The following is a 16,520-nucleotide window of genomic DNA, read 5'->3' as shown; positions in this document are numbered from 1 at the left end:
TCTCAAGTGCATGACCTACATCTACTGTCCAACCACCAGCAACATGACAAAAAGCAAGGTTGTCATTAAACTATTGTGCAAATGAAATGTCACTAGTCTCAAAAAAGCATATGGTGTAATCAGAGGAAATACTTTGACATTTTAAGAGTAAGATAGCATAAAGATGACCCCTCAATGTTGATAGACATGAACTAACAGTCAATAATTCGTGTTAGTTTCATGGGTCACTGCATAAATCTTTAGCATCATTAGTTGCATTGATTTTTTGTGATTAATCTATACACAAAATGGACACTGAGATTGGGAAAATGGCAGATGAGTTGTGTTTCATGTTTTGGTTTCAGTGGCCTTTGCAAACATCCTTGGGATTATTTGCTGCATTGATTTCTAATGATATATATACATGAAAAATGGAGAAAGAGATTGGAAAAAAAAGAGCATACGAGTTGCATTACATCTTTGGTTTCGATGGCCATCGCAAACATCCCTGGGATTATTTGCTGCATTGATTTTTGGTGATTTATCTACATTTAAAATGGAGAATGAGATTGGAAAAACAGCTTATGAGTTGCATTACATCTTTTGGTTTCATTAAAAGCATCCTTGGGATTATTAGTTGCATTGATTTATAGTGATTTATCTTCTTGATAATGGAGAATAAGATTGGAAAAACAGCAGATGAGTTGCGTTACATCTTTTGGTTTCATTGCAAATTTCTTTGGGATTATTAATTGCATTGATTTATAGTGATATATCTATATGCAAAATGGAGAATGAGATTGGAGAAACAGCATAGAAGTTGCAGTTTATCCTTTGGTTTCAATGCAAACATCCCTGGGATTGTTTGCTGTGTTGATTTTTAATGATTTATCTACATGAAAATGGGGAACGAGATTGGAAAAAAAAAAAAAAACAGCATAGGAGTTGCCTTTCTTCTTTTCGTTTTATAGTAAACATCTTTAGGATTATTTGTTGCATTGCTTTTTTTTATTTATCTATACCAAAAATGGACACTTAGAATGGAAAAAACAGCAGATGAGTTGCAATTCATCTTTTGGTTTCAATGGCCATCGCAAACATCCATGGGATTATTAGTTGCATTGATTTTTTTGTGATTTATCTGCATGAAAAATAGAGAATGAGATTGGAAAAACAGCATTTGAGTTGCATTTCATCTTTTGGTTTCATTGCAAACATCTTTGGGATTATTTGTTGCTAGGGCAGGGCGATTTGGTGTTAAATCAAAATTTCGATTAATTGAAGATATTAACTTGATTATGATTTATGAATGAATTTTTTATTTATTTATTTTTACCTTATTCACTGACAGGTTTTGTACAGTAAATATGCTCACATATTACAAGTTAAAAAATTTTAAATGAAGAGTGCATTACTTTATTGTAGGATAATTGAAGGAAACAAACTATCCACTATGATTATTTATTGAACAACATCAACGTTGAACATCTGAAATTAAAAAATACACTGCCTAAAACCAACAGTACCTTTTTCCCTTTAAATAAATTAATTAATTAAACCTAATTAATTTTGGAAAAATAAATTACTTTCAATGTTTTCATAGTAAAAGAAAAAAATAAGTAGCATCTCTTTTAAATAAAATAACTCTTGTATATCCTGTAAATAATATTTTAAAACGTGCATTTCTTGCATCTTCTGTAGACAAATATGTTAACGTCAATAATCATTTTCATTAAATGGAAAATATGCCGTCAGTGAATTACAAAGTAAGGCTGAAGAATGGGTCAATCGTCCTACTTGACCAGAGATCTGATGTGGCTGCAAAGTGGGCACAGAAGTATAAATCAGTCTCAGCCTTTAACAGAGCTGGGTCACGTGACTCCATGTGGGAAAGGAATTGAAAAAAAACGTCCTGGAAAAATTAGCTCGATTATATGTTCTGAATGTCAATTTCGATCACTTTTCAATGAACAGCCCAGCCCTATTTGTTGCAATCATTTATAGTGATTTATCTACATGCAAAATGGAGAATAAGATTGGAAAAACAGCATATGAGTTGCCATTTCATCTTTTGGTTTCATTGCAAGCATCCTTGGGATTATTAGTTGCATTGATTTATAGTGATTTATCTACATGATAATGGAGAATGAGATTGGAAAAACAGCATATGAGTCATTACATCTTTTGGTTTCATTGCAAACAACTTTGGGATTATTTGCTGCATTGATTTTTAGTCATTTATCTATACACAAAATGGACACTGAGATTGAAAAAACAGCAGATGAGTTGCATTTCATCTTTTGGTTTCAATGGGAATTGCAAACATTCTTGGGATTATTAGTTGCCTTGATTTTAGTGACTTATCAACATGAAAAATGGAGAATAAGATTGGAAACAATATATGAACAGTTCAGAAGTGCCATCTGAAATTTGCATTCAGCATTATTCTCAGCCTCCTTTGCAATAAAAGTGAAATCAATGAACCTACACACAGGAGCCTGACAAAATAATGCTAATTTTAGAAGAAAATTTCAGATGGCATTTAGAGGTTTTTGCATCTCTTCATATAATATTATCAATTTCATGGTATAGTCCCTTAAAAAAAATTACATTTTCTTCTAATATTGCACTCAAAAAGATATTTATCAATGTTAGAAATTGCCTCCATAGTATTTTCTATCAACAATACTATTGATCAGTCACTAGTTTCCAACATTCTTCAAAATATGTTTTTGTATTCAACAGAAAAAGAAAATCATAAAGCTTTGAAACCACCTTATAGTGAATAAATTAAGATTTTTGGGTGAACATCACATTTAATATTAGGTTAACTACAAGGCTAATTGTCTAAATACTTCTAGGGGGTTACTTTATATCAACATAATATTGTCGATTTCATGGTATAGTTCTGCCAAAAATTAAAATTTTCTTCTAAAGTTGCACTGAAAAGATATTTAGCAATGTTGGAAATTGCCCCAATAGTATTTTTCTGCCAATAATACTATTTTGTAATAATAATAATAATAATAATAATAATAATAATAATAATAATAATAATAGTAGTAGTAGTATATTTTTGTATAACAACAGAAAAAGAAAATCATAAAGGTTTGAAACCACCTTATGGAGAATAAATTAAGATTTTTGGGTGAACATCAAATGTAATATTAGGTCAACTACAAGGGTAATTGTCTAAATATTTCTGGGGTTACTTTATATCAACATAATATTGTCAATTTCATGGTATAGTTGCTCCAAAAATTTAACATTTCTTCTAAAAATGCACTAAAAGGATATTTAACAATGTTGGAAATTGTCCCATTAGTATTTTCTGTCAAAAATACTATTGATCAGTCACCAGTTTCCAACATTCTTCGAAATATGTTTTTGTATTCAACAGAAAAAGAAAATCATAAAGATCTGAAACCACCTCATGGTGAATAAATTAAATGTTTTGGGTGAACATCAAATTTAATATTGGGTTAACTAGTAGGCTAATTGTCTAAATATTTCTGGGGTTGTTTTATAAAATGTAAACAAGGATTTTAAATCTTCTAGTTACCCAACCAGCTAAAAACTGATAACCTTTAACTAAAAATGAATACATAATGAAACCATGCGGTGCTAGATCAAAGCGTTCTTACGCCATGTCCAACTTTCTGAATAACGAGCGCCAAAAGCACTTGCCTAATAAAACTGTCAAAGATACAACGTGGACTATCAGTTAACCCTACTATAGCACAAACTCGAACAGAACACCAACCCAAGTCCATTTGACTGAACGCGTTTACACAACCCTCAAGTAATAAACCTGACATTCTTCATTTGTTGGTGAATGGACGCTCAACACGTGCTAAGCATTACCACAAACACTGAAATAATACTTTGCTAGAAACATTAACTGACTCTATCTACTACACACAAAGAGAAAATCTTCATCTCCCAATGTTAAACTAATAATATATCTCCAAAGTCAAGCGTGAATGAATTGGCGCTTGAATAATTTATACCGACAACACACAGTGAAAATTTACGTTAGACACGTGGTTCAAAATACTAGTCCAGTTAAAATTACCACAGAACAGAATTGTTTGGCGTTTAACAGGCCGAGAGTTAGAAATTAAAGTGTACTTTAGATGGTGTGTATTTGGAGAGAAAGCCCCTACCGTGTTTCCTCGCGAGGAGAGTTGAAGAAACTGCAGTTTGGGTCTGCTCTACTAACCACACACACTAAACACGAGGAGGTCCCACACATGCGCGCGCACACACACACATAAATCATCACGGTGATGAGAAGGAAGTCATGAAGTCCACAACAGTTTTGTAAAACTTGAAGTTTTCTTTTCCACCAGGAGCATAAACAAATACCGTTTTATAATACCTTGAATTCATAGTAAAACACGTTGAATTTTAAACATTGTGTCATAGTTTAAAGAAAAAAACGTCATTGATTATTTAAAATGCAATAATATTTCTAAAACTGCAAATATATATCCTGAAAAGCGCTCAAAATAATTAAATTTCAAAGAAATGTTCTCAGGGTGACATGGTGACTCTGTGTTTAGCACTGTCTGCTTACAGGAAGGTCACTGGTTCGAGTCCCGGCTGGACCAGTTGGCATTTCTGTGTGCATGTTCTCCCCATGTTCCAAACGCATGCGCTATAGGTGAATTGAATAAACTAAATTGGCCATAGTGTATAAGTGTGTGTGAAGGAGTGTGTATGGATGTTTCCCAGTACTGGGTTGCAGCTGGACAGGCATCCACTGTGTAAAACATATGCTGGATAAGTTGGCGGTTCATTCTGCTGTGGCAACCCCTGATGAATAAAAAAAGCAGAAGGAAAATGAATGAATGAATGAATGAATGAATGAAGAAATGTCAGATAACTCAATGCATTTAGGCATGTAGACATGTTCAAGAAGATCTGCTGCAGTTCAAACCGAGCATCAAAATGAGGAAGAAAAGTGATTTAAGTGACTTTGAACTTGGCATGGTTGTTGGTGCCAGACGGGCAGATCTGAGTATTTCAGAAACTGCTGATCTACTGGGATTTTCACGCACAACCATCTCTAGGGTTTACAGAGAGTGGTCCAAAAAGAGGAAATATCCAGTGAGAGGCAGTTCTGTGGGCACAAATGCCTTGTTGATGCCAGAGGTCAGAGGAGAATGGCCAGACTGGTTCCAGCTGATAGAAAGGCAACAGTACCTCAAATAACCACTCATTACAACCGAGGTCTGCAGAAGAGCATCTCTGAACACACAACACATCCAACCTTGACACGGATGGGCTACAGCAGCAGAAGACCACACCAGGTGCCACTCCTGTCAGATAAGAACAGGAAACTGGACTGAAAAGTTGGACAATAGAAGATTGGAGAAACGTTGCCTGGTCTGAGGAGTCTCGATTTCTGCTGCCACATTCAGATGTTCGGGTCAGAATTTGGCATCAACAACTTGAAAGCATGAATCCACCCTGCCTTATATCAATGGTTTAGGCTGCTGGTGGTGGTGTAATGGTGTGGGGGATATTTTCTTGGCACACTTTGGGCCCATTAGTACCAATTGAGCATCGTGTCAACACCACAGCCTACCTGAGAATTGTTCTGATCATGTCCGTCCCTTTATGACCACAGTGTACCCATCTTCTAATGGCTACTTCCAGCAGGATAACGCATCATGTCATAAAGCATGAATCATCTCAGACTCTGTTTCTATCCACATTCTTTCTTGGTCATGAATGAGGTGCAACAATCACTCACAGGCAAATTTAACATCAGAATGTGACAACTAACATTCCACTTTGCTTTGCCTGTCGACAATGACAGACATCTGTTGTTTGGTTTGCAGTGAGAGGATGCTCACTTTCCATGTTACATTCCTCACTGAGTATACTCAGTCTCTGCCATTTGAAAAAAAACTCCCACCAGAACACAGCTGCACGCTGAAACCTTCATAAAGGAAACTGCAACACAACTCCCCTTATTATCAGCTTTTCGAGGACGTGTGATGTCTACAGTTTCATGTCGAGTTTTATCTGAACTGAAGTGAAGTGCAGTTTGATACGTAACATAATATCAAGCCAATTTGTCACTTTTTGATTTAGTGGCTAGTTTGCAGTGGTGTAAAGTAACTAATTACAAATACTCAAATTACTGTAATTGAATAGTTTTTTACTAAGTAATGTACTGTAATTTACAAAGTAGTTATAAAAATGTGCACTTTTATTTTCCCTTGAGTACATTTTAGTGCAGAATTGGTACTTTTACTCCACTACTTTCCTTTAAACTGCAGCCACTACTTCATTATCTCCTGCAGGGGCGCCGCTAGGTGGGGTAAAGTTAGAAAGATTCTAAGGGCCCATACATTATACATTTAGAGGGGCCCCAGAGACATTATCAAGGGCCCGCGCCAATTCCCCAGATACCCACCCCCGCTCTTCACTTTAAGCCGCGATACCCCCCCCCCCCCTCTTTACTTTCAGCCGCGATATCAAATCCCCTATAGGTTGTATGGGTAGGTTTAAGGTTGGGTTAAGGTAAGGGATGGGTCAGAAGTGTAATTACTGAAATTAAGTACAGATGTGGGCAGCATGGTAGCTCGATGGTTAGCACTGTTGCCTCACAGCACGAAGGTCGCAGGTTTAAATCCCAGCTGTGTCAGTTGGCATTTTTGTGTGGAGTTTGCAAATTCTCCCCGTGTTGACGTGGGTTTCCTCCGGGTGCTCCGGTTTTCCCCACACTCCAAACACATGCGGCATAGGTGAATTGAATAAACTAAAATAGCTGTAGTGTATGAGTGTGTGTGTGAATGTGAGAATGTATGGGTGTTTCCCAGTACTGGGATGCAGCTGGAAGTCCATCCGCTGCTTAAAACATATGCTGGATTAGTTGGCGGTTCATTCCACTGTGGCAACCTCTGAAATAGAGACTAAGACAAAGGACAATAAATAAATAAATTACAGATGTAATTACAAGCAAACTTAACATGCAAAAGTGTATTGTACTAAATCATTAATTTACATCTATGTACATAGTAACTAAGGCCACTAATATAAAGTGGGACCAAATAAGTATGTCCCAATAAATTGTATGTAGAAACGAGAATTCCAATGTTACCCAGATATTCTACTATTTCCAATAGTAATTTGAAATGCAGATCCGTGTGCACTTTAAAGGCTAATATTGCCCACAGTACATTGTGCATGGGGCAACGCAGTGGCGCAGTAGGTAGTGCTGTCACCTCACAGCAAGAAGGTCGCTGGTTCGAGCCTCGGCTGGGTCAGTTGGCATTTCTGCATGGTTTCACGTTTCAAGTTTCAGTCAGGTTTCAGTCAGGTTTCAGAGCTCATCACAGTACAGAAACTGCATTAGTGAAAATAACCAACGATTTACTCTTAGCTGCTGACCAAGGGTGCATCTCGCTATTAGTTCTACTCGATCTTAGTGCGGCATTTGACACCATTGACCATGGTATCCTTATTAATCGCTTAAAGTCTACAGGTGTCCAGGGACAGGCCCTACAATGGTTTAAGTCATACCTATCTGACCGTTACCAGTTTGTAAATATAAATGGACAACCTTCACAAATCAGCCCAGTAAAATACGGGGTGCCTCAAGGATCAGTTTTAGGCCCTTTACTGTTTACAATATACATGCTACCCCTGGGAGACATTATTAGAAGACATGGGATCAGCTTTCACTGCTATGCAGATGATACTCAATTATATATTTCAACTAAACCTGACGAGACGTCTAATCTGTCCAAGCTAACTGGGTGTATTAAAGATGTTAAAGACTGGATGACCAACAATTATCTTCTCTTAAACTCAGACAAAACAGAATTATTACTTATTGGGCCTAAATCCTGTACACAGCAGATCTCACAACTCGATCTACAATTAGAGGGATACAAAGTTAGCGTTAGTTCTACTATAAAAGATCTGGGTGTCATATTAGACAGCAATTTAACTTTTGAAAATCATATTTCCCATGTCACAAAAACTGCTTTCTTTCATCTGAGAAATATCGCTAAGTTACGAAGTATGCTATCCATCTCAGATGCAGAAAAGCTAGTCCATGCTTTTATGACTTCTAGGCTGGACTACTGTAATGCTCTGTTTGCTGGCTGCCCAGCATCCTCTATTAACAAACTTCAATTAGTACAAAATGCAGCTGCCAGAGTTCTAACCAGGTCTAGAAAATTTGATCACATCACCCCAATTTTATCCTCCTTACACTGGCTGCCTGTTAAGTTTCGTATTGAATTTAAAATATTGCTTCTTACATATAAAGCTCTAAATAATCTGGCTCCTGCTTATCTAACCAATCTTCTGTCTCGCTACAATCCAACTCGCTCTTTAAGATCTCAAAACTCAGGACTTCTGGTAGTACCTAGAATAGCAAAGTCGAGTAAAGGAGGTCGAGCCTTCTCATTTATAGCTCCTAAACTCTGGAATAGCCTTCCTGATAACGTCCGAGGCTCAGACACACTCTCCCAATTCAAAACTAGATTAAAGACCTATCTGTTCAGTAAAGCATACACTTAGTGCTCCACTTAGGGGGCTTCCACACAGGTTATGCATCTTGCTGATATACACTGTGAACATCAGCTACGCTAATTATTTTCTTTATTCTCCATTTCCACCTGGGGATACTCTTCCCGAGGCCCTCAGACTATGCAGAGTCACTGATTCGATCCAAGACCAACGACGAGATGATCCCAAGGTTTCCATATCCTGGACCAGGCCGTATCCTGAACAACTACTGCGATGGTCATGAAAGAATGGAGAACATGAGACTGTTTCCTATGACGCTCCAGAGACAGACGAGTCTTCGCTGAGGCCAGCTTCCAGCCTCCGCCACTGAGACTGCAGCTCTGCACAAGACGTTTGGCCAGCGGAGAAATTAAAATGGTCGTGCCCAACTGAGCCTGGTTTCTCTCAAGGTTTTTTTTCTTCACTTCCGCCTTAAGTGAAGTTTTTTTTCCCTCTCCGCTGTCGCCACTGGCTTGCATGGTTCAGGATCTGTAGAGCTGCGCATCGTTGGATTTGCTCTTCAATATTTGGACTCTCAGTAGTGATTATTAAACCACACTGAACTGAGCTAAACTGAACTGAACTTAAACACTACAAACTGAACTACACTGTTCCTATTTACTGTGACCTTTTATGTGAAGCTGCTTTGACACAATCTACATTGTATAAGCGCTATACAAATAAAGGTGAATTGAATTGAATTGAATTGAAGTTTGGTTTCAAGTTTGCACGTTCTCCCTGCGTTCGCGTGGGTTTCCTCCGGGTGCTCCGGTTTCCCCCACAGTCCAAACACATGTGCTATGGGAGAATTGAGTAAGCTAAATTGTCCGTAGTGCATGAGTGTGAATGAGTGTGTGTGGATGCTTCCCAGAGATGCATTGCGGCTGGAATGGGCATCCGCTGCGTAAAACAATTGCTGGATAAGTTGGCGGTTCATTCCGCTGTGGCGACCCCAGATTAATAAAGGGACTAAGCCGACAAGAAAATGAATGAATACAATGTGCATTAGAGATGAATTTGATAAGAACTACAAACACAGATAAAAAAGTTAACAAACTACAAACATGGTAGATGGAATCTTCTTAAAATGTAATCTTCACTGTAAAAAATATTCATAAATTAACAGTTTTCAGTATTTAGTGATTTATTTCTTGTGACTTTTTCTTGTTTATTTGTGATTTTAAATTAAAGTATGGGACTTTGATCTTTCATCCAAATACTTTTGATGTTAAAAAGTTTGAAAAAGTGAATTTATCGAAATCTGATTTAATGTTTTGTTGGTGTCGTAAATACGCTACAAAAACCTGGTAATAAACTGTCAGCTCTTATTTTACTGACTTAATTCCAAGGGTGTAGAATTGGCATAGACGGAGGGGACGTGTCTCCACCAATATCTATCACTGAAATGTCCCTACCAATAATTTAATTGACTTCAAAATAAAGTAATGCTCCGTCAACTCTAAACCTACATGTGCACCAAGTCAAGTTCGCTACGAGTTCACTGTAATACTATCAACCAAGGCAGTGCAATTAATCAAAAGTCAGTTTCGATTTTGACCTCCATGATTATGAAAAACTGCGTAACACACCTTTCTAAATTTCTCTACATTCGTTCCTCCTCAAAGCCTCATGTACATTACGTTTGCAGCATGGGACATGGTTGTTATTTTTATTATTAAGTGTTTATTTTGTATTATTGAGTACTTTATTCATGTCTTTAAAAGCGTGAAACAGAATTTTTGCTGCTCAATACATGCGCTCTTGGGATGTATGTCCCCAATGTCAAGAGTGGATCGACGCCCTTGCTTAATTCTATATGCATATATATATACAGTTGAAGTCTTAGAATTATTAGCCCCTACATTATTAGTCTACAGAACAAACCATCGTTATACAGTAACTTGCCTAATTACCCTAACCTGCCTAGTTAACCTAATTAACCTAGTTAAGCCTTTAAATGTCACTTTAAGCTGTATAGAAGTGTCTTGAAAATATCTAGTCAAATATTATTTACTGTCATCATGGCAAAGATAAAATAAATCAGTTATTAGAGATGAGTTATTAAAACTATTATGCTTAGTAATGTGTTGAAAAATCTTCTCTTTGTTAAACAGAAATTGGGGGAAAATAAACAGGGGGGCTAATAATTCTGACTTCAGCTGTATATATATATATATATATATATATATATATATATATATATATATATATATATATATATATATATATATATATATATATATATATATGGGGCGACACGGTGGCTCAATGGTTCACAGAAAAAAGGTCGCTAGTTCAAGTCCCAGCTGGGCCAGTTGGCATTTCTGTGTGGAGTTTGCATGTTCTCCGATTTCCAAAGTCCAAAGACATGTGCTATAGGTGAATTGGGTAAGCTTAATTGGCTGTAGTGTATGTGTGTGAAAGAGTTTGGGTGTTTCCCAGTACTAGGTTGCAGCTGGAAGGGCATCCACTGTGTAAAACATATGCTGGATAAGTTGGCGGTTCATTCCACTGTGGTGACCCTGATGAATAAAGGGACTAAGCTGAAGGAAAATGAATGAATGATTAAATAATTCAAATGCAGTGAATATTATAGGTTGCAAATGTCGTGTCATGTTTTATAGACCCACTGTAAGATTCTAATTAAATGGCCATTTAACAAACTCTAGTAAACAGGATGTTGCTTATTTTAAAGTCATCCTCTGCCCTGTTTTAGCTTGTTTACGTCTGTAGGTTGGCTTCTGTGTCAGATGAATTTGTATGTTTAAAATAGAACTGGCAAGAGTGTTGTATTCTTATGGGCTGCCGCTTGAATATAACCATGTGGTTAGACTCTGTTTGCACTCATACAGGCCGACCGCGTCCACCTACACCCTGTCTCCTTTAAAACCAGCCGTGGTTTGAGTGAGACAGTTTCTCCGTGGATATGAAGATCAGCAAGTAAACATCCAGAGCAAGCGAGAAGGGACAAAAATACCTCTTAATGTAACTTAAAGGGGACCTATTATGCAAAAATCACTTTTATAAGGGGTTTAAACAGTTGTGTGGCGACAGTGTGAATATAGCTAGCTTCTAATATTAAAAATGTATTGTATTTTTTATAATCACACTTGATAAAAACAGTCTGCAGAAACACTTTAACTGACATTCTCCTTTGTACAAGTCATCATAGGTGGAAAGCCCCGCCCATTAGTTATGATCTCTCCCTCATTAGCATAGGACATTATTGTTTTTGAATCTGCCACTATGCTGACACACAGGCATTAGTAGCTCCGCCCTCTTGTAAAAAGAGCATAATCTCATTTGAATTTAAAGTGACAGTCACCAAAATGACACAATTAGGATTAAAAGCCTAAAAAGAGCAGTTTAAAAGAGTTACAAAACATTATTTATTTGATTTTTTTAGCTAACACACACACACACACACACACACACACACACACACACACACACTCTAGGGACATCAGAGACTTATTTTACATCTTGTAAAGAGGGTCATTATAGTTCCACTTTAAAATAAGGCATCAAAAGCATTCAGAACAATGACTAAAACCCTGAACCACTAGACTGTTATAACTCAAATCACTTCAGAAATGAAGGGTTAATTAAATATTGTGCTGCTGATCTGGGTCATAAGCAGGGCCAATCTGCGGATGTTTTTTGCTATTTTTGATGAAGAATTTTGGTAAAAATCTGCAGATTTCTGCAGAATGACTTTGGAAGTATCATAACTAAAACCTTAATATATGAAATAAAAAGTAATACCTATTTTAACTTGTATTTAATGCAATTAAATGTGTTTACAATGCAAATCCAATTAGATTCACTTTATTTGGTAAACAAAGCAAGTCTCTTATACAATATATCTACTAAAAGACAGAAAATATTACTGTACAAACTGTACTGTACATAAATCCGATGAACATTTTCATATTAGTCAATAATATTACTGTAATTAATTTAAAAATTGAATAAATATAAATTTAAACACATTTACACAAGTAAATAAACAGAATTAATGATGGGCTAAAAATCTGCGGAACTCTGCGCACACAGATTCTGTGTGGGCCTCAAGCTCAGGATGAGCGTTCTGGAAAGGCCGCTTTGGACTGAACTGATCTGTTAAAAACTGAAAATTGATATGAAAGGAAATGTTCTTTGAGGTTAAATGTGAAGCATCATCTTGAATTTGGGAAATGAGATTGCTGATGTGAGTTTTTTAAGGTCAGTGAAATACAAGGGAAGTTGGCATTCTAAGAGTTTTATCAGTGAAATATATATATTTTTAAGGTTTTTTTTTTTGGCTTGTGTAACCCACCAGTCCTACTGCACCCATCCCATTCTGAACTGGAATCGAATCTGCGATGCTTCGTGTGGGAGTCGGTTTCTCTAACAAGGAGGCTAAAGACCATGGCCTCTAGCATCTGTCGCTAATGCACCTTTTAAGGTCAGAGGAGTGAGGTTTACCTCTCTAGCTGGCCTCCGTTATGCCTCATTCACACTAGCAGCGACTTTGTAGCTGCCTGTCGCTCTGTCACTCATAGTGTAAATTAGGCGCAACACTCACCCCCTTAAACCCCACTGCCATCCCGGACGAGCCCCCACATGTAACCCACCGGTCAAAACATACAAATCTGTTTTACAAGAAGATGTTAAAATATATTTTTGAAGCATCCTATGATGCTAGGACAGATGTGCCCAAACTTGATCCTGGAGGTCCGGTGTCCCGCAAAGTTTAGTTCCAAATCAGACACACCTGGGCTAGCTAATCAAGCTCTTACTAGACTTTCTAGAAACATCCGTGCAGGTGTGTTGAGGCAAGTTGGAGCTAAAATCTGCAGGACACCGGCCCTCCAGGACCGAGTTTGGGCACCCCTGAGCTAGGCACTGTAAAATACTATTATATATTATTATATTTATGATTTATGATATTATATATGAGGCGACGCAGTGGCACAGTAGGTAGTGCTGTCGCCTCAAAGCAAGAAGGTCACTGGTTCGAGCCTCGGCTGGGTCAGTTGGCGTTTCTGTGTGGAGTTTGCATGTTCTCCCTGCGTTCGCGTGGGTTTCCTCTGGGTGCTCCGGTTTCCCTCACAGTCCAAAGACATGCGGTACAGGTGAATTGGGAAGGCTAAATTGTCCGTAGTGCATGAGTGTGAGTAAGTGTGTATGAATGTTTCCCAGAGATGGATTATGGCTGGAAGGGCATCCGCTGTGTAAAACATATGCTGGATAAGTTGGCGGTTCATTCCGCTGTGGTGACCCCGGATTAATAAAGGGACTAAGCCGAAAAGAAAATGAACAAATGAATGCATTATATATGACATCAACATAATTATATATAAAATTTAAATAATTAAATATAATATAATATATAAAATAAATAATATAAAATAAATAAAATGTAGAAAATGTAACCTAGCAGTTGGGTTTGTCCTAAAGATATTGAACAACACCCATTCTTGATCCACTTCAAATATTGTACTTATAATAATTATAATAATAATAAATGTTATTTATAGTGTGCTTTTCTCAGGCTCAAAGCACTACAGAGCCTACAAGGCAAACTGTAACAAAGCAAAACAATAAAAAAAAGTTATAAAAAAAACACAATAAGACAATAAAATATGAACGATACAATAAAATTGGATGATTAAATTAACAAAAAAAAAAAATCAATCCAAGTTAAAAGCAATGGTAAAAAGGTGAGTCTTGAGAAGTTTCTTAAAATAGTGCAGAGAAGCGGCATTCCTGATGCTGATGGTAGACCATTCCATAGCTTAGGCACACTGTATGAAAAAGCTTGACCACCCATAGTCTTTAGTTTACAAGGTGGCTGATACAGCGTAAGTCCAGATGAAGAACGAAGACTGAAGGTGGGAGTGGCAAGAGGTCACAAATGTAGTCAGGTGCTAGCCCATGCAGTGCTTTAAATGTTAAAATCAGGGTCTTAAAATCAATTCGTGACTTAACAGAAGTTGCTGAAGTACAGGGGTGATATGGTGGCGTGACGAAGTGTGTGTCAAAACCCGTGCAGCAGAATTTTGAATATAACGTCTGAGAGAGCTTATTGGTATATACAGTATGCCCACCGAAGAGTGAGTTACAAAAATCAAGATAAAGGATAAAGGAATTTTTCACAGTATTTCCTATAATATTTTTTCTTCTGGAGAAAGTCTTATTTGTTTTATTTAAAACAAAAGCAGTTTTAATAAAAAAAAAAATTTTTAAAGGGCCCATAGTTTACCTCTTTTTTATGATTTAATATTAATATTATGGTTCTTCTGAGTGTGCCAGTTTAGGTTCAGTTTAAAACACAATTCAGATTTTTTTATTATAATGTGTTAAAAAGTGTCATGTTGGGGGCGTGTCCACAGTTCGCTGATTTAGGGGTGTGTTGCTTCACATGTAAATTAGTTTCGGCTTCCTGCCAACGTAACAAGGGGGCGGGGCCATGAGCTCACCCGCTCTGTGTTTGCAACACAGACAGGCAGACTGAGAGTAGCAGGAGAGGATCCGCATTTAGTCGTACATGTACGGCTCGGACACAGACCAAGCAGAGAGTACAAAATCATGTGTCTTTGTACAGTTTTACAGCCAACTGTGTGCTAGTTTCAAGTGCCGAGCTTGAACACAGAAACTAATAACCACGCACACTGAATTAACTTTGACTGAGGCACCGGATGCGCCGCTCGAAGCCGCGACACGGCACACCAGACACTCTCTGTGGCGTGGCAGAATAATGAAGTGTCCCGAATCGTCGCGCAAAAAAAAAAAAAAAAAAAAAAGCACTGGGTGTGTTTATATCACCCCAATATGACGGTCTATACACCATACATGCACATATGTCTGTCCAAACAGCTTGAAAAGTAGATTTTTTACCATAGGTGCCCTTTAAGGTCAATATTATTAACCCCTTTAAGCAATATGTTTTTTTCATTATGCTACAGAACAAACCATTGTTATGCAATGCTTTGCCTAATTAACCTAGTTAATCTAGTGTGTTGAAAAAGAATAAAAATACATTACACAGGATGGCTAATAACTTTTACCTCAACTTTAAATTCTGCAAAGTATGTCTGCGCAGTCTCTTCTGAATATCAGTGGCATGGAGCTTTGTTTCGAGAGACATAAATAGACATTCTGTATATTTGGAGCTCTATTGCGCCCAGAGGCACATTAAATCTGCATGCAGTACGTGACACACCTGGCACACAGAGGAACAGGAGCCGAGCACATGGCGGTGAAACAATCTCTCTGCCATGTGCAATGAAATCAGAGCCGCTGGGTCACCCGGCAGAGGACTGCTCTGATATACAGATTAGCACGACATTAAACAGATGTAAATTGGAAAGTTACATGAGCTCCTGAGAGTCTTCCGTTTAATTACACGCGAAACAAAAGAGAGTTTCCTCCTCCAAATAAACAACCAATTAGATTGTTTACGAAAGCAGATCATTACAGCCACATTATGAAATTATGTTTACTATTATCATTAAAGGGCACCTATTATGCAAAAACCACTTTTATAAAAGGTTTAATTACATTTGTGTGGCAGCAGTGTGTGAATATAACCAGCTTCTATAGGTAAACATTAATTAATTCTATTTTGTATACTCACACTTCATAAAAACAGTCTGCATTGACATTCTCCCTTAGTATGTGTCATCAGAAGGGGAAAGCCCCGCCCATTAGTGACCATCTCTCCCTTATTAGCATGTTAGACGTGTTTTTGAATCTGCCACTATGCTGCCACACAGGCATTTGTAGCTCCGCCCTCTTTTAAAAAGAGCACAATCTCATTTGAATTTAAAGCAACAGTCAGCAACATGACACAATTAGGATCAAAGCCTAAAAGGAGGAGTTTCAAATACTTATAAAACATTATTTGTGGGTTATAATGAGCTGAAACCTAACAGACACAAGGGACTTATTTTACATCTTGTAAAAAGGGGCATAATAGGTGTCCTTTTAAACTGCATTTTCAATTGAACGCAATCTATGAA

General features: G+C 37.3%; 1 protein-coding gene across 3 annotated transcripts in view; it reads right to left on the bottom strand.

The window, feature by feature from the left end:
- slc29a1a (solute carrier family 29 member 1a) overlaps window positions 1–16,520 on the bottom strand; it is a 77,880-nt gene that overhangs the window by 39,967 nt on the left and 21,393 nt on the right. The window contains exon 1 of one of the 3 annotated variants that reach the window (XM_056471407.1): window positions 4,146–4,228. The exons of the other annotated variants lie outside the window; for them this stretch is intronic. The gene's annotated coding sequence lies outside the window, so the exon portion shown is untranslated. Of the gene's footprint in view, window positions 1–4,145; window positions 4,229–16,520 lie in introns of those variants that run through there. 3 annotated transcript variants of the gene reach the window in all.

Source organism: Danio aesculapii, chromosome 13 (assembly GCF_903798145.1).
Source record: "Danio aesculapii chromosome 13, fDanAes4.1, whole genome shotgun sequence".
NCBI lineage: Eukaryota > Metazoa > Chordata > Actinopteri > Cypriniformes > Danionidae > Danio > Danio aesculapii.
Note: the sequence above shows the minus strand (reverse complement) of the source record. Positions and strands in the feature narration are given on the sequence as shown.